Genomic DNA, 7,729 nt, shown 5'->3' on the forward strand with positions numbered 1-7,729 from the left:
ACGGTCCGGGCGCCGAGGGTCCGCGCTGGAAGGAAGAGTACAAACTCCACTATTACCTGGAGGGGGGGACGTGATCCCCATTGATCATTGAAGGTGGTCTAAACAAAGGGCCCGAGGGCCTCGGCCATTGCAATCGGCTGTTTGTGCGTTGACCCCTGCGAATTCCCCAAATGCGGGAATCTCGACTGCATAATTTCTGGTAGTGGGGGACTGCGTTCGCGCTCTCCCCTGAAACTCTGGTCAAAGATAGAAACACGACTGTCTAGAAGCGCGATGAAGTTTGCAATTATTCAAGAAGCCTCCAGCAGGTGGATGTCCTACACAGGGAGACAGGTTTGGCTTAGGAACTAAATGGTTTGTTTGTTTGTTTTTTCTTTCTGACTGTCGATTAAGTAGCTACTTGCTTTCTGTACATCTGTTTCAGTTTTTTTGGTTATTTTCAGTTTAGTTTAGTTTTTTTATTGAGAAAACTAAAAGTAACAAGTCAGCAGTGCCTCTATCAAAGTTAAGAAAAACTCCTGGATATCATTTTCAAGTTTATCTATTTAGTGGACGCTTTTATCCAAAGCGACTTACAGACTAAGCTGTGCATCACAACTGCTGCTGCAGAGTCACTTACAATAGGACCTTGATTTTACATCTCATCTGAAGGAAGGAGCACAAGGAGGTTAAGTGAATTGCTCAGGGACAGGGTCACACACAGTGAGTCAGTGGCTGAGATTGAACAAGGACCCTCTTGGTAACAAGCGCCTTTCTTTGACCACCTGACCAATAAGCCCCCTAAAACATATCTTGGCAGGCACACACTTTAATTAGACAACATAAACCCACATACAAGCAAAACGCTGTATTATTCGTTTGTCCCTTAACTAGCCTGTCTGTTTCCTAGACAGAACAAGGTTAGGCACATCCAACAGGACCACACACACACACAGCTACTACTACCATTGTGCACGGCATCATTACTGTAATCACTTCAGCATTCCAAAAGATCACTAAATACAACTATAAAACAAAACACACAACTCGAAATTAAACCTAAAACGCCTAATCCCTGCAGAAACGATTACTTTTTAAGAAATGTGACCCATGATGTAAAATACAGGTAAACAGCACCTCCCTGCACAGGTTATTTAAAAGTGCAAGTTTCAATCCAGCGAGGGGCTGGAGTTTTCAAGCAGCACCACACTCACGCACAGGACAACAAATTTGACAGCTTCCAGCAGGGGACATGTTCAATACTTTATTATTATTATTATTATTATTATTATTATTATTATTATTATTATTATTATTATTAATAATAATAATAATAATAATAATAATAATAATAAAAATAAAAATTATAACATAACACACACACACTCTAAGTCAACACAAACACACACACAGAGCTTTGGAAAATAACAACCTCTGATTGGTTAAACAGCATCACATGACTGTGTATTATCCACTGCTTGCATCCTCATACTGAATAAATCACCGCACCACTGCGTTCTAAATTCTTTGACAAAATGCCATTTTGTTTGTTATTAGTTACTAAGCCTATGCCAAAAATGAGTGACGTTTCACCTATTTCCTTTAATATACTTGGGGATGAAACTCCAGATAATTGGTAGAGCACCGACTTTCTGAGAGAAGAGAGCAGTCCTCCTGAAGAAAAATAGAAGTGCACTAGCACTTGTCAAAAGTACACATAACAGTAGCTGAACAGCTAAATGAAGTAGAAGAAAACAAACATTGAAAAAGCATTAAAAAAAACAACAACAAAAAAACCCAGCTTGTGCTGTTAATGTATTTAAATGTATTTATTCCCGTCAGAAAAGCAGGTGAAAACAAGGCCAGACACCCCCTCCAAATTACTGGCCTGGATTTGAACCACCTGCTGGTAAATTGAAGCATGGCCCCCTGACACTACGATCAGATTGGTCCGTAAAGTCTGGTTTGATCTTCAACTTAATCAGGCTCGATTTGGATGGATCTTTTGAGACCGGGAAGGATGAAAACGGGCTAGAATTGTGTGCCTCACACATAACGAGTACACAAACTCACCTGAAGATACAGCTTCCACATCCATGACAGCTTTTCCCCTTACTTCCTCGGTTTTAAACTCCGCCCATCATCAGCTTGTGTTTGGTCCTCTAGTTTCTAGTGAGATGCCACTTTCGATGCCGAAATTCACAATAAATGGACATGTACAATTTATTTTTAATAAGCAAACAATAAATTAAATTAAATAATATTTGGGACTATATTACATTGCAGATGTATACACAGTAAATGTTTCCTGTTTTGTCTTAATTTAAAAAGTGTTTTAATTATTTTTCATTCCCCAAATGACAATTGGCCGTGTTATAAGTGAAACCACTTTGGGCCGTGTGGATCCGATGATATATATCATGTCTGGGGTGGTTAAAGTCCCTTGGCTGACGCTAACACCACCCCAGGCGTGGTATATATAATGAGAACTGCGTGACCTGTCGTAGTTTATACCTTACATATTGTAGCGATTGTTTAGTCCTGATGCACCTGCCTGCATTAACTGAGATTGCTACATTGGTGTCAGAGTGGACGCAGGTACCACGGCATGTACTCAATGGACTGTTGCCTGGTGAGCAAGTCGAAGGTGAACTTGCGGCTGGTAGCGGAGAGTGTAGCGTGCACGGAGGAAGGTAGTAGCAGGACTGGTAGGTAACGTAATCACACACAGGGACATAAGCCCGATATATGCTTCTTGCAAAGCGTTGCAAAACGCAAAACGCTGTATTATTCATTTGTCCCTCAACTAGCCTGTCTGTTTCCTAGACAGAACAAGGTTAGGCACATCCAACTGGACCACACACACACACAGCTACTACTACCATTGTGCACGGTATCATTACTGTAATCACTTCAGCATTCCAAAAGATCACTAAATACAACTATAAAACCAAACACACAACTCGAAATTAAAGCTAAAACGCCTAATCCCTGCAGAAAGGATTACTTTTAAGAAATATGACCCATGATGTAAAATACAAGTAAACAGCACCTCCCTGCACAGGTTATTTAAAAGTGCAGTTTCAATCCATCGAGGGGCTGGAGTTTTCAAGCAGCACCACACTCACGCACAGGACTACAAATTTGATAGCTTCCAGCAGGGTGCATGTTCAATACTTTATTATTATTATTATTAATAATAATACTGCTGTATTCCTGTCGTGTCAGTATACATCATTTGTATTTTATTTTATTTAGTGTACTTTTTTTCACTTTCTGGGTCACATTTGGTCACGAATTGAAGAAATAAGAATGTTGCGAGCGTCATATTAAAGTATCATATTTGTGCAAGTCTGGGATGGGCAATAAAAAAAACAAAAATGAAAACGATGTTTATCCTTATAGCTTGCAGGTTATTAAAATGAATAGCTGGGGAAACAGCGCCCCCTGTCAACCTATAGAAACAAAAGCTTACAGCACCTGGTATTCCCAGGCGGTCTCCCATCCAAGTACTAACCAGGCCCGACCTTGCTTAGCTTCCGAGATCAGACGAGATCGGGCGTTCTCAAGGTGGTATGGCCGTAAGCGAGAGACAACGTTGGTTTATCTCTTTCATAGTATTAAGTTGATATCATTCATGCCGTCAGGTTGGGGTTGGTATTTCTAGATCTGTAACTTGTCACAAACGGTAACATTTAAGCAGCTCTGGGCTCCACATGTGCGGGCCAATAGCAAGGCTCATGCATGCTATTACGAATTACTACAGGGAGAGCTACCCTTGCACTTCGCAACATAAAACAATACCTTGTAATCGTCCTTATGCACAGAGCTGTTCGTCCAACATTCTGCCCCAACATACACCTTTCTATACTTGATGGCACCTCTGATTTGAAGTAGAGAATGTACAAAAGACAAATTGGGCAAACATTTGTTTACGTTTTAGAATTTCATTCACGCAGACGTGTAGGCTTTCATATAGAGCCATCCCTTCTGTGGAACAGCTCACATGTCGCAAATGCCGGAATCGTGACTGCATCATTTCTGGTAGTGGGGGACTGCGTTCGCAAGTTAGAAACACAGATATTGAAAGCAATAACGTTAGATTTTATTCTGTATACCTCCAGCAGGTGGCTCTGTCAGACTGGGAATGAGACTTTGTTTATTTTTTCTGAATGTATGTTCTAGAAAGTACCTACGTGTTTTATGATCATTGGTCTTTATGATCATGTACAATCATATTCTAAACCCAAACTACCAGTATCGGTCCGATACAAACACATGTGAACAGGGTTAAGACAAAAGTGCTGACGAGTTTTGTTAGTTATCGTTAGTTTAATCATTAAAAAAAAAAAAAAAAAAAAACGTTGAAAATGTTAAAGCCACAAACCGAGTGTTCTGATTATTGTGCCAAACAAGACAGCAAAACTAGCATATAAACCCAGAACAGATTTAGGGACCGGTTCGTTCATTCGAGGTTATTTTTATTGAGACCGTAACAAATGTCTGACCAATGTATTCCATTCTTTCTTTTTTTAAAGTCGTACATTTGTTTCCATGTTTTTATTACGTTTACGCAGACGTGTATACAGACCCATCCCTTTCTTTTGCGGAACATCTAACATATGTTGCTGCAGTAATGACGTCATCCTGTGTTAGTGCCGGCATCCTGTCGTCCAATGATAAAGGCGCATGCAAATATGTACCGAGATGCATTAAGGGAATGCAATTTCTAAAAGCTTATCCCGAAAACTGAAGGAAACTATTAAATCCAACAGACTGGAAAGTGCAATATAATAAAAATGCGCCTGTTATATTAGTAAAACAATGTATTTTTTAAATTGTAGATGTAGCTACCGTTTCTGGGAAAAGTGTCTCTTGTGGACGGGCGCCGAGTCGGAAGATGTACAACTCATACTTACCTGGCAGGGGAGATACCATGATCATGAAGGTGGTTCACCCAGGGCGAGGCTCGGCCATTGCACTCCGGCTGTGCTGACCCCTGCGAATTCCCCAAATGCGGGAATCTCGACTGCATAATTTCTGGTAGTGGGGGACTGCGTTCGCGCTCTCCCCTGAAACTCTGGTCAAAGATAGAAACACGACTGTCTAGAAGCGCGATGAAGTTTGCAATTATTCAAGAAGCCTCCAGCAGGTGGATGTCCTACACAGGGAGACAGGTTTGGCTTAGGAACTAAATGGTTTGTTTGTTTGTTTTTTCTTTCTGACTGTCGATTAAGTAGCTACTCGCTTTCTGTACATCTGTTTCAGTTTTTTTGGTTATTTTCAGTTTAGTTTAGTTTTTTTATTGAGAAAACTAAAAGTAACAAGTCAGCAGTGCCTCTATCAAAGTTAAGAAAAACTCCTGGATATCATTTTCAAGTTTATCTATTTAGTGGACGCTTTTATCCAAAGCGACTTACAGATAAGCTGTGCGGCACAACTGCTGCTGCAGAGTCACTTACAATTGGACCTTGATTTTACATCTCATCTGAAGGAAGGAGCACAAGGAGGTTAAGTGAATTGCTCAGGGACAGGGTCACACACAGTGAGTCAGTGGCTGAGATTGAACAAGGACCCTCTTGGTAACAAGCGCCTTTCTTTGACCACCTGACCAATAAGCCCCCTAAAACATATCTTGGCAGGCACACACTTTAATTAGACAACATAAACCCACATACAAGCAAAACGCTGTATTATTCGTTTGTCCCTTAACTAACCTGTCTGTTTCCTAGACAGAACAAGGTTAGGCACATCCAACAGGACCACACACACACACAGCTACTACTACCATTGTGCATGGCATCATTACTGTAATCACTTCAGCATTCCAAAAGATCACTAAATACAACTATAAAACAAAACACACAACTCGAAATCAAACCTAAAACGCCTAATCCCTGCAGAAACGATTACTTTTTAAGAAATGTGACCCATGATGTAAAATACAGGTAAACAGCACCTCCCTGCACAGGTTATTTAAAAGTGCAAGTTTCAATCCAGCGAGGGGCTGGAGTTTACAAGCAGCACCACACTCACGCACAGGACAACAAATTTGACAGCTTCCAGCAGGGGGCATGTTCAATACTGTATTATTATTATTATTATTATTATTATTATTATTATTATTATTATTATTATTTTATTAATGTTAATAAAATAATAATAATGATAATAATAATAATAAAAATTATAATAATAATAATACTGCTATAACATAACACACACACTCAAACAGTTACACAAACACACACACAGAGCTTTGGAAAATAACAACCTCTGATTGGTTAAACAGCATCACATGACTGTGTATTATCCACTGCTTGCATCCTCATACTGAATAAATCACCGCACCACTGCGTTCTAAATTCTTTGACAAAATGCCATTTTGTTTGTTATTAGTTACTAAGCCTATGCCAAAAATGAGTGACCTTTCACCTATTTCCTTTAATATACTTGGGGATGAAACTCCAGATAATTGGTAGAGCACCGACTTTCTGAGAGAAGAGAGCAGTCCTCCTGAAGAAAAATAGAAGTGCACTAGCACTTGTCAAAAGTACACATAACAGTAGCTGAACAGCTAAATGAAGTAGAAGAAAACAAACATTGAAAAAGCATTAAAAAAACAACAACAAAAAAACCCAGCTTGTGCTGTTAATGTATTTAAATGTACGTATTCCTGTCAGAAAAGCAGGTGAAAACAAGGCCAGACACCCCCTCCAAATTACCGGCCTGGATTTGAACCACCTGCTGGTAAATTGAAGCACGCCCCCTGACACTACGATCAGATTGGTCCGTAAAGTCTGGTTTGATCTTCAACTTAATCAGACTCGATTTGGATGGATCTTTTGAGACCGGGAAGGATGAAAACGGGCTAGAATTGTGTGCCTCACACATAACGAGTACACAAACTCACCTGAAGATACAGCTTCCACATCCATGACAGCTTTTCCCCTTACTTCCTCGGTTTTAAACTCCGCCCATCATCAGCTTGTGTTCGGTCCTCTAGTTTCTAGTGAGATGCCACTTTCGATGCCGAAATTCACAATAAATGGACATGTACAATTTATTTTTAATAAGCAAACAATAAATTAAATTAAATTATATTTGGGACTATATTACATTGCAGATGTATACACAGTAAATGTTTCCTGTTTTGTCTTAATTTAAAAAGTGTTTTAATTATTTTTCATTCCCCAAATGACAATTGGCCGTGTTATAAGTGAAACCACTTTGGGCCGTGTGGATCCGATGATATATATCATGTCTGGGGTGGTTAAAGTCCCTTGGCTGACGCTAACACCACCCCAGGCGTGGTATATATAATGAGAACTGCATGACCTGTCGTAGTTTATACCTTACATATTGTAGCGATTGTTTAGTCCTGATGCACCTGCCTGCATTAACTGAGATTGCTACATTGGTGTCAGAGTGGACGCAGGTACCACGGCATGTACTCAATGGACTGTTGCCTGGTGAGCAAGTCGAAGGTGAACTTGCGGCTGGTAGCGGAGAGTGTAGCGTGCACGGAGGAAGGTAGTAGCAGGACTGGTAGGTAACGTAATCACACACAGGGACATAAGCCCGGTATATGCTTCTTGCAAAGCGTTGCAAAACGCAAAACGCTGTATTATTCATTTGTCCTTCAACTAGCCTGTCTGTTTCCTAGACAGAACAAGGTTAGGCACATCCAACTGGACCACACACACACACAGCTACTACTACCATTGTGCACGTCATCATTACTGTAATC

At 40.3% G+C, this 7,729-nt stretch overlaps 2 non-coding genes and 1 pseudogene across 2 annotated transcripts; 2 read left to right on the forward strand and 1 right to left on the reverse strand.

Moving 5' to 3' along the window:
- Positions 1 to 48: 48 nt before the first annotated feature.
- Positions 49 to 231, forward strand: LOC121307432 (annotated as a pseudogene).
- Positions 232 to 3,447: 3,216 nt separating this feature from the next.
- LOC121307342 lies at positions 3,448 to 3,566 on the reverse strand. The gene has a single exon (XR_005948314.1). It is a non-coding gene; the product is annotated as a 5S ribosomal RNA (ribosomal RNA).
- A 1,324-nt stretch (positions 3,567 to 4,890) lies between these two features.
- On the forward strand, positions 4,891 to 5,054 carry LOC121307424. Its single transcript, XR_005948328.1, has one exon. It is a non-coding gene; the product is annotated as a U1 spliceosomal RNA (small nuclear RNA).
- Positions 5,055 to 7,729: the final 2,675 nt, after the last annotated feature.

The sequence above is a fragment of the Polyodon spathula genome, chromosome 2 (genome assembly GCF_017654505.1).
Source record: "Polyodon spathula isolate WHYD16114869_AA chromosome 2, ASM1765450v1, whole genome shotgun sequence".
Lineage (NCBI taxonomy): Eukaryota > Metazoa > Chordata > Actinopteri > Acipenseriformes > Polyodontidae > Polyodon > Polyodon spathula.